Source organism: Stomoxys calcitrans, chromosome 2, assembly GCF_963082655.1.
Source record: "Stomoxys calcitrans chromosome 2, idStoCalc2.1, whole genome shotgun sequence".
Classification (NCBI taxonomy): Eukaryota; Metazoa; Arthropoda; class Insecta; order Diptera; family Muscidae; genus Stomoxys; species Stomoxys calcitrans.
Window position 1 is genome coordinate 78,751,523 of NC_081553.1, and position 19,792 is coordinate 78,771,314.

A 19,792-nucleotide genomic window follows, 5' to 3' on the forward strand; every position below is an offset into this window, starting at 1 on the left:
TAATAAAAATATAAGAATAGAATATATGGCAATACAAGTCGAACGTTTATACCATTGTCGTAGCTGAGGGTTCACGTGTAGTCGCCGGTTCGACGGAATATTCATATAATACCCGTAAATGTGGTTCGAGTACTTGATTTCTTTCAATTGTGTCATCATATTCAATTAGAACTTTCACAATAGACGTATGCATGTGGGGCTCATAAGCAAATTCACTATACTAACACACACACACACACGCGCACGTATATTTCAATTGATGATGGAAACGCGTGTGTGTAAAGAGACAGTCTATGAAAATGGCATTGGAATCGTTGTAGACAAATCAACGTTTGTTGCAATGGTTTCATACAAAATTTCATCAAAATAAAAAACACTTTTTTTTTCAAAACAGCGTTTCTATCAGAAATTCTACAAAACTGTAATATTTGCCCGAAATTTTGTCCTAATTTAATTTCTATGGAAAATATTGTCATATTTCATTTGTACATGACGAAATTTCCTTTTCTTTCATTTCTAAAGAAAATTTCATTTGTAAAGGAAATTTTATTTCTATTGCAAATTTTGTCAACATTTTTTTCTATTGATTACTGTCTAAACCGAGCTTGCTACGTTGCGCTTTCTTTTACAACATATGGAACAAAATTATCCCTTATTTTTGACAATTAAAGAGCTTTAGTGAATGCGGCTAATGTGGTATACGTTTGTCGCTTGACTAACAGTATGACAATAAAAATGCCTTTATTTGAATCCCATATGATCTTTATTGGACTATGAATTCGCTTGGAGGGTTAAGCATAAGTTTTGATGTTAGATGTGCTTCTAAAAAAAAAAATTCTTAAAAAGCTCTATTGGAATTTTGGGAGAGGGAAGGCCCCCAGGGTAGTGGTTGGTGGATTTAGGGAGTGGTGTTGACCCTTGAGTGTGGTATAGTCCCGAGAGTGAGTATCAATTTAGTGCTCTATCCAATACAAGTGAGCCTGATAATGCCATGGTCGGTAAAAATCTATGTCCGATTTAGGATTGTGTTGGGGGTTGATGGCGGAGTGATCCCCCAGACATTTAGCCCTGAAAATGTCAATATCGTGCTCTACTCTCAAATACCATTTATTTTAATTCCATATTGCCATTGGCTTAAAGGGATTTTATGACGTGAGGCGAACCCCCAAACGCTTGGCCCCAAAATTGGACATTCGTTTTCTAATCTTAAATACGTTTTATTTGAGCCTCAATTACTTGGTCCCACATTTGGATATCAGATTCGTATTCTACTCTCAATTCCCTTTTATTTGAGCCCTATATTGCCATGGTCAGTAATAATTCAGTTCGGGGTATTTTTGGGGAAGGGTGGATCCCCAAAAACTTGGTCCCGAAAGTGGGTATCCATTTCGTGCTCTACTCCGCAATACCTTCCATTTAAGCCCCATATTACCATGATCGGTAAATATGTCCGATTTAGGGTTATTTTGTGGGGTGGGCTGTTCCTTAAAACACTTGGTCCCACAATTGGAAATCCGATACTTTTTCTAATCTTAAATACCTTTCATTTCAGTCCCATATTGTCGTGATTGCAAATTGCAAACAAATTGGAAATTTGCCCATGAACATTCCATTCAGGAACAGGGGCAAACATCTCACATACCAATGAGTGCTGTCATATTCAAGTTAACCCAATTCGCAAATTTGGTACCCCATTCGCAAATTTGGAACCAACTTTCTGTTTTTGGTTTGCTACAACAGAGCATTCAAAATTAGGCTTAATCGTACCACCCATCTCCGAGATTTGGCGTTTCTGAAAATTAGGGTAGGGGAAAGCCCGCCCCCCTCCTTACGATATCAAAAACGCAGTGCCCCATTTTTACCAAAGGATCATTTTGCACCATCTGTAAAAATTTCACGAAAATCTGTCGTTTTCGAGTCTGTATGGAAAAGACAAAGAAAGAAACCAATAAACAAACAAGGCTATGTTAAAAAGAGGATGCAGATATTAATCCGCGCCATGCCACTATGGACATACACCTAAGCCAGTATCGGCTTGTTGTGCGCTCTAAATACTAAAAAGTAACTTCGAAAAAGAATATTTAAGTTAGGAATTGCGTGCTGCTGATAAAATCCCTAATTGTTTTCTATACCACGCCCTTAATTGGTTTATGCCTGGTATTGTGTCCTCATCTAAGTACCGGTGTCGGTTAGCCGCCTAAGCCGGATAATGCTATAGGAAATGTTCCAAAGTCTCATCATCTTCTCCACATGCCGTACACATGTTATCACTTACCGCACCAATGTTGCATAAGTGAGCTCGTATTCCTATGAGTCCTGTTATGATACCGAAAGCTTTATTGACCTCTTGCTTACTTTCTTTCTGTATATATATAGCCTCGTGTTCTCACAGATCAGATCTCCTCGTAGGATTTTCGTCGTCCTACCGACCGTTTCGTTATTTCACAGTGTTACATGCCAGTTGACTATCCTTGGATTCAAGCCCCATTTTGAACCAACGACCCGTCTTCCTAGTGTCCAACATCTGTGAGCCTTCTTAGTGTGCTCCTGAATGTGACACTTCCTATCCAACATCACTTCTAAGTATTTGACATTGTCGGTTATCGAAATAGTTTTATTGAAACGTGCTGCTTCAAATTTTCCCACCTTCGTCTTCCTCGTAAACGGGCATATATCAGTTCACTCTGGGTTAACATTGAGACCTATGGGTATAGCCCAGTCATATGCTATCTGCAAGACCCTTTCGTCCGTTCTGCATAGCTAATGCGGATCCTTACCTCTAAGAAGTATTACAACATCGTCTGCGTAGCAGACGGGTTCAAATCCCAAATTGAGTGTTCTGCTACTGCACTGCTTGATGGCTCGATATGAGGATATTTGCCTATCCTTGTCATCTCAATCTTGAAAAAGATGGTTGTGATCCCGTAGTACGACATGCCTTTAGTCTTAGCCAAACTTGTCACGGAGACTTGATCAATGCCTACCACAAGGAGAGTTCCTTTCTCCTTCCCTTCCCTATGGATGACCTCCCATTTCTCTACGATCAAATCTTGGTTTAGCTTGTTTAAGACTTCCACCATGCGTTCCGTCGCTAATTCGCCGTCCTAATCCTTGATGAAGACCGACGCCTTTGTGAGCCGGGGGATGTCCATCTTTCTCAAAAGGGCGAGCTTTGCACCCGAGGAAGTGTTGATACATCCAACGAGCTGTTTGACGGTATCAACACATTCTGTTGTCGCAAAGCGCTGCGTTAAGATGTCCCCTATGCAATTGCAGCACATCATTTGTATGGGTGGACCCCCTTCAGAGTTGAACACATGTTTGAAATCCAGTTCGTTTACTAATGTTCCAGCTGGGACCATTTGGTGGAATGCACCGCCGATATCGAGGACTTCATAAGTCATCTCATCTCTGTTGTACTTTCTTGCCATTCTGGCGTAAGAGGGTAGCTCCTTACCTTTCTCTGTGACCATCTTCCCCTTCCGTGATGGCAGTGGCATCCTTTTCGATGTCACAGTATTACATGAAGACTAAGGGGCCGTGCGCGCTTCTTTCGTTTCTGTTCCGACTTTTTCTCCCTCCGCGGTACACTGTTTGGAGTCTCAATTGTGGGAGGGATGGCCTGTTCTTCCCAAAGTACTTGAGAACGGGGAGCTCTTTATCTTCTCAGCGTCTTAGCAGTGTTATGCTCTTTATTAGATCTGATTCTCTTTCCAGCTTCTGTAGATGTGCCTGAAATGTCAGTTCTATCCCTTCCAACATCCTGCACTTTAGCTCGATTGCGCTGCTGGTGCATACTCCTCTGTCTTCGCTCACTTCTGCCATCATCCCGCTGTCATCATCTTTCGATTCGGCTGCGATGACCGTTTCATTAACTGTCGCTGTCTGAATCTAAACCGGAAACACCGTCTTTACCTAAATAATGGGGACGAACTGCGCATCCCTCTGGTTTATCCATCTTTTCCTCGTTTGTTTGACTAACGACTAGTTGTGCGCATGAAACATTAAGGTGAAGTCATTGTTGTTATTTAACTTTTGCTCTTTGTTTTGTGGGATTTTTTTGCAGAGTTGCATTTTTAATGCTCGCGCATAGTATGTAGCTCCACTTTTACTCTTAACTACAGGTACCAAGGCACCCACACTTATAAGAGGGGCGTACAACATGCTACGGTTTGACGACACTACCGCAACTGTTGGGTCTTTGAAGTCCATTTTGAGCCTGAAAGGCTTAAACATTTTTCAAAATAGCTACATACTCCGCGATACGGATATTTGTTTCGCCCCTTGAAGAAAACTTCCGCTTCACCCAACGGTTAGGTTAGGTTGAAAAGAGGGTGCAGATATTAATATGCCCCGTGCCATTATGGACATACACCTAAGCCAGTAATCGGCTTATTGTGCGCTCTAAAAACTATAAAGTAACCTCTAAAAAGAAAATTTTGAGTTAGGAATTCCTTGCTACCTAGAAAATCCTTTATTGTACCGGTATCTATTGGATACCGGTACTTCCCCGCACGTCCTACACATGCTATCACTTGCCGCACCGATTTTACATAAGTGAGCTCGTAGTCCTATGTGTCCCGTTATGATACCAAAAGCTATACTGACCTCCTTCTTGCTTCCTTTCAGTAATAGCCTCGTCTTCTCACGATCTGGATCCCCCCATAGGATTTTCGCCGTCCTACCGACATTCGTCGCCCACTCCCTTAACTCGGACTGCGTCGACCCGAAAGGCTTCAGGTTAACCAAGTTTATTGACGGCAGTCCTCTGGCCTTCACTGCCAAATCGTCTGCCCTTTCATTTCCCCTGACTCCGTTATAGTCCGGCACCCAAACGATGCGGATTTTGCCATCCTCAGAGAAGGCGTTAATCTCCTTCTTACACTGCCAGACTGTTCGTGACCTTACCGTCCTGGTTGTTATTGTCCTTATGGCCATTTTACTGTCGGTAAAGATGTTCCCACTGACGTCTTCGCGTTAGCGCCACACCACTTCACGCATTCTGTGATCGCCCGGATCTCCGCCTGCAGGACCGTATTATGGTCAGGCAGTCTAAAACAGATGCTAGTCCCTGGGTTTTCAATGTAAAGCCCCAGGCGCACTCTGTCCTCTAGCTTTGATCGATCCGTGTAACATGATCTTCCAGATGGCAACACTAGGTTTCCGTCAATCCAAGACTGTGCCGATGGCAGCAGTGCGTCGCACTCGACTTCAAGGTACATCTCAGCCATCCGATCGGAAACCTTTCCCCTTCCTTCCAGGTTTCCTATCGTCGCCTCGATTATACCGCGATGGTATGAGCTGTTCCCATCCTTAATCCATTCTCCCATCGCCTTAAGTCTCATAGCCGTAGTGGCTGCCTCACACCTAATCTGTATGTCAATGGGTCGGATATCTAGAATAGTCTCCAGTGCCCTAGGCGTGGTCCTCATGCCGCCTATGCCAAGACAACATGTTCTCTGAACCTGTTGTATGGTACTTATGTTGCACTTTTTCTCCAAAGCAGTCCACCAAACTACTGAGGCGTAAGTAAGTATTGGTCTAATCACGCTCCTGTAGAGCCAGTGGACTATCCTAGGATTCACCCAACGGTTACTTTATTAATTCGGTTACTTCGGTATATCTCCCAAATAAAGTGGCCCTTCGAAGCCATATGTTTTACTCCATTGTGCGGAAATTTGGTTAGGTCCATACATAGATTATGGAAACTTAATAAATTGTTTTTTCTCTTTTACTTTCAGTGTTGAATCAAAAATTCACCATCCACATCAGCATTAGCTCAAGCCAATCGCAATCCAAAATCGAAATGTGTGCTGAACGAATTAAACGTAAAATTCGGTGAGTAATGCCTTAATACAAATCTCTCATAAAATTATTCATTATGTTGAAAACTTTTGTCAAGATTTTATTTTGATTAAACCATTCTTCAAAAGTTGATCGAAAATTAGATTTTTTCAAAACTCTTGTAATAATTTCAATTCAATGACCACATGCTGTCAATACAGACACACATGCATGCAATGGCTGTATTTAACTTGCCTAAATGAATATCTATGTGCATGTATTTGTACGTTTACGTGTGTGTATTTGTGCACAACTTTTGTGTTATGAGTTAATTGTGTTCTCGTAGCGTTAAATTGGATTAAATCAGTGTATAAATCAAGTTGTCTTTTAAAAAGGCACCAAGTGTCATTCCGTAGATTGTATCTAGAATTTCACAGCTGGCTCCATTTCTTCCACACGAGTGTGTGTAGCTGATTTTTTTTTCTGTAGAATTCGCATTGTGAAGTTCTGCTAGAATGGTACGTGATCTCCTTCTTTTATTCACTGTCGCCGTTTACATCTCCAACGCAGTCTTCTCCGTCATCACTATCACCATCTCCATTTCAATTAGTGATTATTCTTTTCATGGATAATGGACACCATATTCATTATAACAATCATGCATACAGTAGCAGTTATGCATATCCATGAATCGACATTGTGTTTGGATATGAACTTTCATAAGTGAACGTCAGATATGTCAGTTGTGAAAGCCAACTGTTACAGATTTAAGTAATCCTACTACAACTGCTTGCTACCATAGTAAAGCCATATGGCCACCCTGCTTATAGTTGACTTATCAAAGAAGACAATTGGAGCATATTTAATGATATAAGTGAAGCGTTTGTATGTTTGGTCTTCGTTCATGTGGGGCAATTGGGATGTTTGATTTAATATTGAATTATAATGGAATTTAAAATTGCAGGAATATTTGCAATAAAATAAATGGAATTTAGTTAAATCTAAACATTGATGCAAACAACTGCATTTTATTAGCAAAGCATATAAATTGCACTAAGAATAAATGAGTTTTTTTAACCATTAAAATAAGAGGTTTAGGAGTTGAGTCACGACAACACCGAAGGCAGAATTTGGTTACGGATTTGTGATTAGTCGGATACCGTTACACCTTATCTCCAGTTTTACTCCGGTAGATGAGAGACTAGCCACAATCCGCAAAAAGGCCATAATAATTTTTAATTCTATAGTATATAAAAAGACTCTGCAGATGACACTTTCTGATACACGTTCCTCAGTAAGTTAGGTTAGTTGGAAAAAATGGTGCGTATATTAATCATTTACAAATCATTTAAACAGCACTTTCGTACCCAGGAGACCCACTGATAAGGAAATCCCAAAACAACACTATACCTGGGTAGCATTAATTATTTCATGCATGGTGGAGGGTTATTATATACTTTTGACCTAATGGTCCCCCTCGGGGGGCACTCGAACGTACTGTGTGAAAGATTATAAAAATAATTGGATCTTATTCACGGGGCCTTAGACCTGGTAAATCCATAGAACAGATATTCAGAGTGCGCCAAATCCTGGAGAAGGCCTGAAACGTATCTGTTCGTTGACAACAAAGCTGCTTTCGACAGCCCTATACACTCAAAGGTATTTCAAGTCATGTCTGAGTTTGATATCACTGCAGGATGAGACCTGCTAATCCACGTTCCTCATTAAGAATAGAAATGAACCTCTCCGAACAAATCAATACCAAACGAAGTTTCAGACATGGAGACTGCTTATCGTTTGATCTCTTTAATATTCTGCTGGAGAATATTGATCATACGAAATTCAGATGTGAATAGGTAGGGCACACTACTGGCCAATGGCAATGACATCGATGTTATGGGTCTGGTGTCAGACCCATAACATTGATGTCATGTATTATTTGTAGCCTTGAAAAAATCTAAAAATAGTCGGTGTAAGTCTATCTGAGAATAAATGAAGACAAGACAAAATAGATGGTATTGAATCTCCGAACGCCGGGCCGAACTTTGGGTACACACCACATGGGGAATATTTGGATACCCAATCTCCGTTATATTCCGTTATATTCTCAATGAAATTTGAGAGAATGGCCCAATGTGATAAATTGGCCATTGTCTGTCCCAAATTTCAGCGAAACCAGATACTAAATGCGCCTTTTATGGGCCCAAGATCTTAAATCGAGAGATCGGTCCATATGGCAGCTATATCCAAATATGTCAGCTATATCCGATCTGGGCCAAATTGAAGAAGGATAACCAGTGGCAACTCAACTCACTGTCTCAACTTTCGGCAAAATCGTATAAAAAATGTGGTTTTTATTGGCCTTAGACCTTAAATCGGCAGATCGGCCTATATGGGCCTATACCAAGACATAGTCCGATTTAGCCCATTTTCAAACTTTACCTACCTATAGACAAAGAAAGAACCTGTGCAAAGTTTCAACTCAATATCTTCATTTTTAAAGAGTGAAGCGTGAAGCGTGATTTCAACAGCAGACAGACGGACGGTCATGGCAAGATCGTCTTAGATTTTTACGAAGATCAAGAATATTTTCACTTTATAGGGTCGGAAATGGATATTTCGCAGTGTTGCAAACGGAATGACAAATGAATATACCCCCTCCTTCGGTGGTGGGTATAACAACTTTCAGATATGTAGAAATTTCATTTTCCTCGGCAACGCCATAGACGAAACGATCATTAAGCTCTTCTCGAAAGAGATATAATATGAGAATTGTGGAATCAAATGATCTTCGCCTTAACAGTTGGAAAAAACTTGAAAAAAATAAAAGCGTGCTTAGTTCAACCGGTCCGAATCTTATATGCCACCCACCAAAGATCGCATTTGTCAAGTTCATTGCCAGTTATCTCTATATAGGCAAACAAAGTGTAATGGATACGAATCGCTATGCTGTAGGTGCTATATCAGATAATGCGCCGATTCGGATCATACTTAGTGTCAAAGTTGAGGATCATAAAAGAAGTCGTTGTAAAAGATTTTCGTTCTATAGGGGGTCAAGAAGAAAATCGGGAGATTGGTTTATATGGGAGCTATATAAGATTATTGACGGATTCAGACCTTAATTTAGGCAAATCGGATAAAAATTGCGCTTTCCAGAAGCTCAAGAAGCACAACCGGAAGATCGGTTCATATGGGAGCTATATTAGCTTATGAACAGATTTAGACCATACATGGCATAGTTGTTGGAAGTCAAAACAAAATACTTCTTGCTAAATTTCAGACAAATCGGATAAGCGTGCTTTCGACAAATCGACGGACAGACACACAGACGGACATGGCTTAATGTCATAAGATCAAAAATATATAAAAGGTGATTTTTTAAGAGCTATAGAAAAGTAAAAAAAAAACACGTAAAATTCAGAAATATGCATGAAATCTTTATTTGAATCGATAATACGGTCCATATAATTAAATGTTTGAAGATTATTTTATGCAAATGTTGACCGTGACTGCGCCTCAAATGGTCCATCCGCTTAGTCCAATTTTGACATACTCTTTCTACCATTTCGGCCGGTAACTCACGAATAAATGCTTCAATTCAAAGACATGAGATTTAACATAGTCTAAAGGTGTTAAATCCCACGATCTAGGCGGCCAATTGTCCGGTCCCGAACGTGAATAAAATGTTCACCGGATGTGACGAATATATATGAAAATTAGTTTTCCGAAAATAGCATCCATGAAAATGAAGAATTAATTTTCAATACGAGAGGAAGAAGGAGAAACACAGCACAATGTTGTTGCTTTTACTTAAGCATTTGTTATTTGTGTCAATGACAAGCCATAGGTGGGAGTATTAGTGGTAAGAGTGCGAGAGGTGACTGGTATATGCTACTATTGGCGTGCGGGTGTCTGGTGTTGTGATGCGCGCGGCCCTACTTGGCGTTCTTTGGCTTGAAGGTTAGTCAGTAGCTTAAGGTGTAGTTATTGACAATAAGGTTTTGTTTAATATGTTGGCAACGGGTTAATACAACTTTGGCAACGCACTTATTTAACCATTGAAGTAAACATTAAAAGGAGTCAAAGTTACTAATTGTGTGTCCACACTATGAACTTAATGGATGAAATAGTTGGTGGAGGGTCAAAACAATAAAGGAAAGAGAGTGCAATATCTTTGCTTACATTATGTGATGGGTACCATATGTTTTAAGGTAAAAAATCAATATCTCTTTATATGTTTCTATGTTCGTATAGAGTAAGGACTACTTGCAATATTCAAATGATTTAAAAAGATTATGTGATGAAAATAGTGCACTTTATATTTCAATACCAGAAGGGGGTTGTGTGAGGGATTGGCCTGCCACTGAACAACCCAAAGTGGCATGTTGCACGATCTGGTAACATGGGGTCTCGAATGGAAGGCATAACGAATCTGATACAAAAGTATGACGTCAAGTGTTTGGAAGCCATCCTTTTTCCTTAAACTACCTATCATGACAATGAGGGCTTAACAAGTCGAGTACAAATCTAACTTTAAAATATGGATTCAACTTTCAGAGAGTTTGACCCCAAAAGGCACCAACGGGACTTACTATGACAATATCCAGCTTAAATTGAAAGCATTTGAAAACAGAGTAGGAGTTTGACATCGAATTTTGGGCCAACAATCTCAAGGGCCTCAAAATCTCAGATGGGTGTAAAAATTCGAGTTACTAGCGCTCACTCTTCTTTCAATCCCCACGGGCACATAACCCGATAATACCTAATAATAACAATATGGGGCATAAATTGAAGAATAAGGGTACGAATCCTACAAATAATAAATGAAAAAAAAAAAACAAGAAGCAAAATCAGGAGATAGGTTTATATGGGAACAGCTTCAAGCTATTTATCGATTCAAACCATATTAGACACGTGCAAAGCCGTTGTACAAAATTTCTGCCTAATCGGATGACAATTGCGCCCTCCAGAGGCTCAAGAAGTCAAGATCCTAGATCGGTTTACATGACAGCAATACCAGATTGTGAACCGATTTAAATCATACTTAACACAGTTGTTCGAAATGATACCAAAACACCACGTGAAAAATTTCAGTCAAATCGGATAAGAATTGCGCCATCTAGAGGCTCAAGAAATCAAGACCCAAGATCGGTTTATATGGCAGCTATATCAAAACATGGACCGTTTTGGCCCATTTACAACCCCAATCGACCTATACTAATAAAAAGTATTTGTGCAGAATTTCAAGTGGCTACCTTAGCGTGATTTCGACAGACAGACGGACGAACATGGCTAGATCGACTTAAAATGAAATGACGATCAAGAATATACATACTTTTTGGGGTCTCAGACGCATATTTCGAGGTGTTGCAAATAGAATGACGAAATTCGTATACCCCCTTCCTATGGTGGAGGGTATAAAAACAATAATATTTTGGGCTAAGTGCCTGTGCGTCTGTACTTTACTTTTTAATATGAGCACTGCCTTTAACCAAAAGGTATTAGCAAGTTGTGTATGCTAACAATATGGAGTATATTTGAAGTCAAGATACGCCCATAAGAAGTTTAGATTGTAAAAATAAGTACATTTTTATTTGGTGTATTGTAGATGTCACAGCGGAGCGTGCTTGGGGGGCTAGTCATGCTTAAGACTTCAAGACATTGACCAGACAGTTTCTATATTTGAACGATGATCTGCCCAATTTTTAACAATCGTTTCAGTCTCATCATATCCATACCGAACAATATGAGCTCATATAGGTTCAAGTAATGATAAAGCTGGAGTCGCAATACAACATGTTTTAAGGATGAGGAAGCACAGATGCCCACTAATGAGTGACATTGAATAAGGTGTCGTCAATTTTTGTTCTTTTTTATTGTAGATTTTTAGAACTTTCAAATCTGATACGATTTTATATACTCAACATAGCCAACCATTAAAAGGTGCATTCTGTATTCTAGTGTCAGCGGAGCCATTTTGTTGTTCCATTATCTTATTAATTTTTTAAGAAGTATAATGCTTTCCTCTTTGTTGATGCCTCTATTACATTAATAAAATTAATTTTAATAATTTCGGAAAAGTATGTCCTTGAGTGACATTATCTGTCTTTCTTGTCTTCCTAGTATGTTAAGAAGTTGTCATTTAGTCGCTATATGTCTGCATACATGAGGTACTTCTATAAAAAGTATCCTCACCTCGAATACAAAAATACACAACAAACTAATATTTTCTACATACGTATTACTCAGTAGACGCATTTATTTCTTTCCATGCACTTATTCACAAAAATTTATTTTGTCCTAGTCACAAGCATCGATTTTGCATAGGACTACGAGCTCACTTATGCAAAATCGGTGTGGCAAGTGATATCATGTGTAGGGCATGCGGAGAAATGGTGAGACGTTGGACCATTTCGTATGTTAGCCTGGCTTTCGCGGCTAACATACACTGGCACTTAGGTGGGTACACAATACCTGACATGAACCAACTTAGGAGCGTGGTATGGGAAACAATTAAGTCTTTTGTAAGAAGTACGGAATTCCTGACTTAGATTTTATTTTCCGGAATTTCTGACTTTTATATTTTGGGCTTAGGTGTATATCCATATTGTCATAGGGCGTATTAATATCCACGTACTCTTTTCAACCTAACCTTACCTAGTCATAAGCACTCTAGTTTTAATACAATATTTTTTTCAACTGACCTATTAATATATGTTTGTAAGCATTTTTTGCATTTTAGCTTCCTCTACAAAAGTACTTCATTAATTATCGTTTAAACTCATTTTCTACGTTCATGGGTTTTAGTTTTATTTATTTTTTTTTCCATACTCATTGTTCTCTTGTTAGGAAGAGGTCATTAAAAAGAGCCAATTCATTTTCATTTTCGACTTGTACTTAATTAAAACAAACAGAAAATATTTTTCGTTGCTTAATTCTTCTTCTAAAGAATCGGAAATGCATAATTAAAAAAATAGCAGAAAACGAATGTTGAATCCATTTGGATTCATTCAAACGGAGGTACAGAATGAACAAAGACTGGCTCCATTGTAGATGAAATGGACATGACACGGTTTGATATTTATAAAGAAAATAGGGGATATACGAGGACAACTTTTGTTTAGAATTAAAATTTTGAAAAATTTTCTATAAAAATGAATTTTTCCCAATTTTTTTCTACAGAAATAAAGTTTTGGGAAAATTTATAAAAAAATTGGCAAAATTACCAATGGAAATGAAATTTTGGCAAAATTTCTTTTGGAAATGAACGATGGCAAAGTCTCTTATAGACACGTTGACCAAATCTACGAAGGAATGAAAGGGGGACACAATTTCATATAGAAATTAAATTTTGACAGAAATACCTATAGAAATGAAATTTTGACCAAATCTTCGAAATTTGACAAAATTTCCACAAGGTATAGAAATTTAAAAAGATTTCTTCTACAGGGTGATTTTTTTGAGGTTAGGATTTTCATGCATTAGTATTTGACAGATCACGTGGGATTTCAGACATGGTGTCAAAGAGAAAGATGCTCAGTATGCTTTGACATTTCATCATGAATAGACTTACTAACGAGCTACGCTTGCAAATCATTGAATTTTATTACCAAAATCAGTGTTCGGTTCGAAATGTGTTCATTCACCGTAACGTTGCGTCCAACAGCATCTTTGAAAAAATACGGTCCAATGATTCCACCAGCGTACAAACCACACCAAACAGTGCATTTTTCGGGATGCATGGGCAGTTCTTGAACGGCTTCTGGTTGCTCTTCACTCCAAATGCGGCAATTTTGCTTATTTACGTAGCCATTCAACCAGAAATGAGCCTCATCGCTGAACAAAATTTGTCAAAATTTGAACACATTTTGAACCGAACACTGATTTTGGTAATAAAATTCAATGATTTGCAAGCGTTGCTCGTTAGTAAGTCTATTCATGATGAAATGTCAAAGCATACTGAGAATCTTTCTCTTTGACACCATGTCTGAAATCCCACGTGATCTGTCAAATACTAATGCATGAAAATCCTAACCTCAAAAAAATCACCCTCTAGAAATGTAATATTGAGAAAATTTTCTATAGAACTCAATGAATGAAATGAAATTTTGACAGAATTTCCTATAGAAATTAATTTTGAGAAATTTGCCTATACACTAAAAAAAAAAACCAAACGTTTGGGAAATTTTTACGACAAACCAAATACTTTTATAAAAAATTTTTTCTTTTATCTGAACTATATAACGTTTCGCTTCAACATATCAAACGTTAGCCATAAACATTGCTTTATTGGGCGTAACAAACTTTTTTTTTATTGTAAACCTTCTAGTAGCTTCGCATACGGTGAAAGTAACTTTCTTTTGTTGTAAACCAACAAGTTTTTGATGTTAAAGGATTTTCGATTGCCGCAAAAGATTATTTGTTAACCGTACCAATAATTATTCTCTTGTGTCTCTCGTACTAGAGAGATAAGGTGAGGTTTTTAGCGTTTAGACCAGTGATGGGCAAAACTAGTCACACTACTACTGTTGTCCATAACTGTGAACGTACACATTAAGTAATCCCAAGGAAGCCCATTGGCTTACACATGATTACAATGGTGGGCTCGTCGTTGGTACTGAGACATATAGACTTATACACAAGAATTGTTTCTATTTTATTTTTTTGACTGACTAAACATCAGTCAGTATATTTAGCAGATCGGTCGAATGCGGATGCAAAATTCGGAAAATGAAAATTTTTAAAGTGTCGCCTTAAGTTAAGTCCAACGTTTTTCACAAAAGAAGTTTACTTGTCGAAAATTTCCTTCATGTGAAAGGAAATACTTTTTTGGGTCTAGAAATGAAAATGGAAAAGATCTTATATACAAAAATCAATTTGTGTTTGTTTGTTTGTCGATTTGTTTGTTTGTTCCGTATAGACTCAAAAAACGGCTGAACCAATTATCTTGAAATGTTCACAGATTGTGTAGGTTGGTCTGGAAGGATACATAGGCTATAGGCTATATAATTTTTTGATATCGGGAAGGCGGTGGACCCTCCCCCTTACCGCAAAAGTACTACCTAAAAATTTAAGTGGACCGACCGGGACAATATGGGAATGAAAGGTATTCAAGAGTAGAGTACGAATTTCATAATAAAAGTTGGTTCAAAGTACCTGGGGGACCGCCCCCGCCCAAAAACCCCTTAAAATAGGTTTATTTGACGATCATGATAATATGGGACTCAAATGAAAGGTATTCGGGAGTAGATTGCGAATATGGTCAGGAACGTGAAATTGGCTTTATAGTTTGTTGATTTCGGAAGGGGGCGGACCCTCCCCCGTTAACCCAAAACACCACCCAAAATCAAAAGGACAATATGGGTATCAAATGGAAAGTATGCGGGAGTAGATAACGAATCTGGGATACATATTCATGTCCAGGTAAAGGGTGTCACCGCACCTTCGCAAAAACGACCAAAATCGGCACATTAGCCAATCACGTTTATATGGGACTCGGTTTGTTTGTAACGTATAGACTGAAAAACAGCAGAACCGATTTTCTCGAAATTTTCGCATATTGTGTAGGTTGGTCTGAAAGTAAACATAGGCTATATAATTTTTCGGTATCGGGAGGGGGACGGACCTTATGCCAAAAACACAACCCAAAATCAAAAGTGGACCGGTCGGGACAATTAGGTATCAAATGAAAGGTATTGGAGAGTACAATACGAATATGGTATTAAAATTTAAGTCTAAGTATCCATCGGGCCGCCCAACCCCAACTCCCCCAAGCAGAAATGAAAGGTTTTTGAGAGTAGATTTCGAATCCGCCATACAAAATCAGATCTTAGTATAGGGGGTCACGCCATCATTCATTAGACCCAGCTTGACTATATAATACTTGGCTAAACTGATTTTCTTAAAATTTTCGTAGATCTGTACGTTTTTCTTGAAGGACATCGGGTGGAGGCGGACCCTCCCCCTTACCCCAAAAACGCCACCTATATCCGAAAGTGGTCCGATGGGCACAATAACTCCAATATGGGACTCAAATGAAAATTATTAGGCAGTAGATTACAAATATTACTTTAAATATTAGGTCCAAGTAATGGGAGGTTGCCCACCCTCAATTACCCCCAAATGGGCATATTAGCCGAACAAGGCTACATGGGGCTCAAATGAATGGTCTTTGGGAGTAGATTACGAATATGACATTACAATTTTCGTTCAAGTCTAGGTGGCGCCTTTTCTACTAAAAATACGCAAAATAGGTTCATTGACCCATTATAGCAATATGGGACTCAAATGAAAGGTATTTGAGAGTAGAAAACAAATTTGATTTCTAATTTTGGAGCCAAGTGTTTGGGGATACGCCCTAAAGCACCTCCTTAATTGGATTTCACTTCCGTCTATGGCAATATGGAGCTAAAATCAACGGTATTTGGGAATGAGAAAATTTGGTATCTATTTTCAGCGCAAAGTGCCGATGGGCGCCCCAACCCGAAAACTCCCTCGATACGCTTCACGTTTACCGACCTTGGCAATATGGGACTCAGATTAAAGGGACTTAGGAGTGAATCACAAATTTAATTTCGATATTTGAGTCAAAACGTCTAAGGTGCCATCCCTCCTCTTAAAAACACTTCTCATTACCCTAATTTTTAAAAACACCAGATCTCGGAGATTGATAATGTGATTCGTTCGAAAAACATATTATGGTTTCTTTTGTTGGGGTCAGGTGCATCGGGAGCCGACCAAAACCCGCAAAATGGATATATAGACCAATCACGACAATTTAGAGCTTAAACGAAAAGTGCATGAGAGAGAAAAGCGAATTTGATATCCAATTGAAGAGCCATGTGGTAGGGGAGCTGCTCCACTCCAAAATACCACTCTATTATATAAAAGCTATTTGGGGTGGAAATTGATTGATTTTCGGGAAATTGATACTCTATTTCGGGAGGAAAACCCTGGGGTACACTGCACCTTCAAACAGAACTTAGTTATTGATCACGCCAGTATGGGGCTCATATAAAATGTATTTGAAAGTGGAGCACGTAGTTTATATTTAATTTAAGGGCCCAGACACTTGGCCACCGTAGCGCAGAGGTTAGAATGTCCACCTATGACTCTGAACGCCTGGGTTCGAATCCTGCCGAGAACATCATGAAAATTTTCAGCGGTGGTTATCTCCTCCTAATGCTGGCGACATTTGGGAGGTACTGTACCATTTAGTATGGTAGACAGTAAAAACTTATCCACAAAGGGGTGTCGCAATTGGGCACGCCGTTCCAACTTGGCTATAAAAAGGAGGCCCATTATCATTGAGCTTTAAAAAACTTGAATCGGGTAGCACTCATTGATATGTGAGAAGTTTGCCCCTGTTCCTTAGTTGAGTGTTCATGGGCATATTTGTATTTTGCCAAGTGTCTGGGTGGACATCCCACCCCCGAAATACACTGTAAACAGGAAATATTTACCATAGTGGTAAGATAGGACTCCAAAGAAAGGCATTTGGGAGTAGAGTATAAGGGACCTTTGTTTATAGCCAAGACCGAACGGCGGCCCGCAGTGCGACACCTCTTTGGGGAGAATTTACATGGCCGTGCATGGCTTTGTACCTCGCAAATTTCACCAGGGGATAACCATCGCTTTAAAATTTTTTCGATGATCTCGCCAGGATTCGTACGTAGGCGTTCAGCGTCACATACAGACATAGGCTACAGTGGCACGAATTCGATATCCACATTTAGGGCGAAGTGTCCCCACCCTAAAAAGACGTGAGAGAGTTAAAAAAGGCGCAGAGGAGCGTGCTCTGTTCGGCTAGTTTCTTTAAAAATCAAAATTTTTATAAATTTCCCTATCGAATTTAAAGTTTTTCTACAGAAAAAAAAATTTTGCAAAATTTTCTATAGCAATAAAATTTACAGAATTTTCTGAAATTCTGACATAATTTTCAATCGCTATTAATTCTAAAAGCAAAGCAATTTTGACAAAATTTTCAATCGCTATGGAATTTGACAAAATTTCCAAAAGTAATGAAATTTAGACAATGTTCGCTATGGAAATTTTCAATGAAAATAAGATTTTGACAACATTTCCCATGTTAATTGGAAAAATTTCCTTGGAAAATGTATTTACGACATAACTTTTATAATAGATTGTGATGTGGATTGTGCTGTACTCAGAGAAGGCGTTAATCTCCTTCTTGCACTTCCCGACTATTCGTGACCTTTCCGTCCTGATTGTTATAGCCCGGATGGCCAATTTACTGTCAGAAAAGAAATTCACAGTTGATTCACCTCACGCATTCTATGATTGCCTAGATTTCCGCCTGCTTAGAATTTTATAGTTAAGGAGCCGGAAACAAAAAAGTTTTCGCTTAACCATTCGTATAGTATAAACTATCAGATGACAATGCCAGAGTTCCGCCAATCCAAGACTGTGCCGTTGGCAGCATTCCATCCAGGTTTCCCATCGTAGCCCCAATTATCCTGCGATGGCATGACGTGCTTCTATCTTCTGTCAAATATCCCATCGTATAATCTATATGTCGATAGTTTGAAACTACCTCCAGTGCCCCAGTAGGCGTTTTTCTAATCCCCCCAGCTAGGGCAAAACTGCTGGTTTTCTGAACCCATTGTAACGTACTTACTTTGCATTTCTTCTCCACCGCCATCAGTGAGCTTTCCGAGCACGCTTCTGGATGTTGCCCTTTCAGTTCAGTTTCATATCCAAGATCGCTTCCAAGTATTTCACTTGTCAAATATCGAAATCGTTTTGTTAAGGAAACGTGTTGCCTCTAATTGTCTCATTTTCATCTTCCTCATGAACAGAAGATCTTAGTGTTTTTTTTTTTTTTAAGTAAACGTTCTGACTTCTAGCTTTAGCTTAGTTGTAAGCCATCCTCAACACCCTTTCGCCCTTCCTGCATAGCTACTTTGGACTTCTACCACCTTAAAGAATTATTATATTGCAGCATAATCGATAATTTCATGGTGCTCACCCATATTGGTGGTGATAAAATTACCCTTCAGGAGTGCCTTGTGCCACTTTTTTTCTTATCTTCATGTCATATAGTCTACCTGTTGTTTTGAATAAAGTTTGTGTAGTCTCTTAAAACTAATTAGCACTAGTCTAAGGATTCGATAAATGTGTCAGTTCTTACATAGTTAAAAATCCAGTGGTTTGTCAATGTTCTGGTCATACTATTGGATTCTTAAGGTCAAATTAAATTATGATGGCAACATTTCCTATAGAAATTAAATTTTAACGAAAGATTTCTATAAGCATAAAAATTTCGCAAAATTTCCTTATGGTAAGAAATTTTATTGAGATTCCATTGCAGGATATTGTCCGGCTTTAGACCATTGTTTAATGCTTTCTATTCAAGGAATAGTATAGCAAAAATATTTTAAAGTCAGCAAAAGTGTGTTGTGTGTACCTTTGACTGGTTTCCTGTATCGCGATTTCATTTTCGATCAAGAAAAATCTTCAGCAGAAAAATTTTGAGACAACGGCTGTAGACCATAGTCTCAAAAAAAGGACACCCTAATATATCATTATGTATTTGGTTATGTTATGCACAAACAACATCCAAGTCCAAACACAAATCACTTGATAATAAATGCCAACACACGCACATTCCTATACTGGTACATAAGTGCAATTTGGAATTATTCAAAAATCTCTTGAAGTACTCTCACTTGTCCATCCGTCGATGAGTGGATGGATACCGGTGTATGTGTATTCAAGCATACCCACATAGATGTCATTGGCCACACACTCACTTGGCAGAATCACATATATCCCAAATTATTTGAAAATACTACAATGGCTTGATAGGGAAAGAGAGCGAGAGAGAAAGAGTGTGTGAGTGTGAGAGATGGCATAGCGATGATGAACCCACATGAAATCACATAAAAACAGGAAATGACATAAAAATCTTTTGCAATTATGTGAAGATGGTTTATTGCCATTCCAATACTGCTCGTCACTCGATGTTTTGTCTGTTCGCTTTATATCA

General features: G+C 38.7%; 1 long non-coding RNA gene across 1 annotated transcript in view; it reads left to right on the plus strand.

Moving 5' to 3' along the window:
* The window catches only part of LOC131995263 (uncharacterized), a 153,017-nt gene that overhangs the window by 45,190 nt on the left and 88,035 nt on the right, over nucleotides 1–19,792 (plus strand). The window contains exon 2 of the long non-coding RNA XR_009397331.1: nucleotides 5,742–5,838. This is a non-coding gene — a long non-coding RNA (uncharacterized LOC131995263). The remainder of the gene's footprint in view (nucleotides 1–5,741; nucleotides 5,839–19,792) is intronic.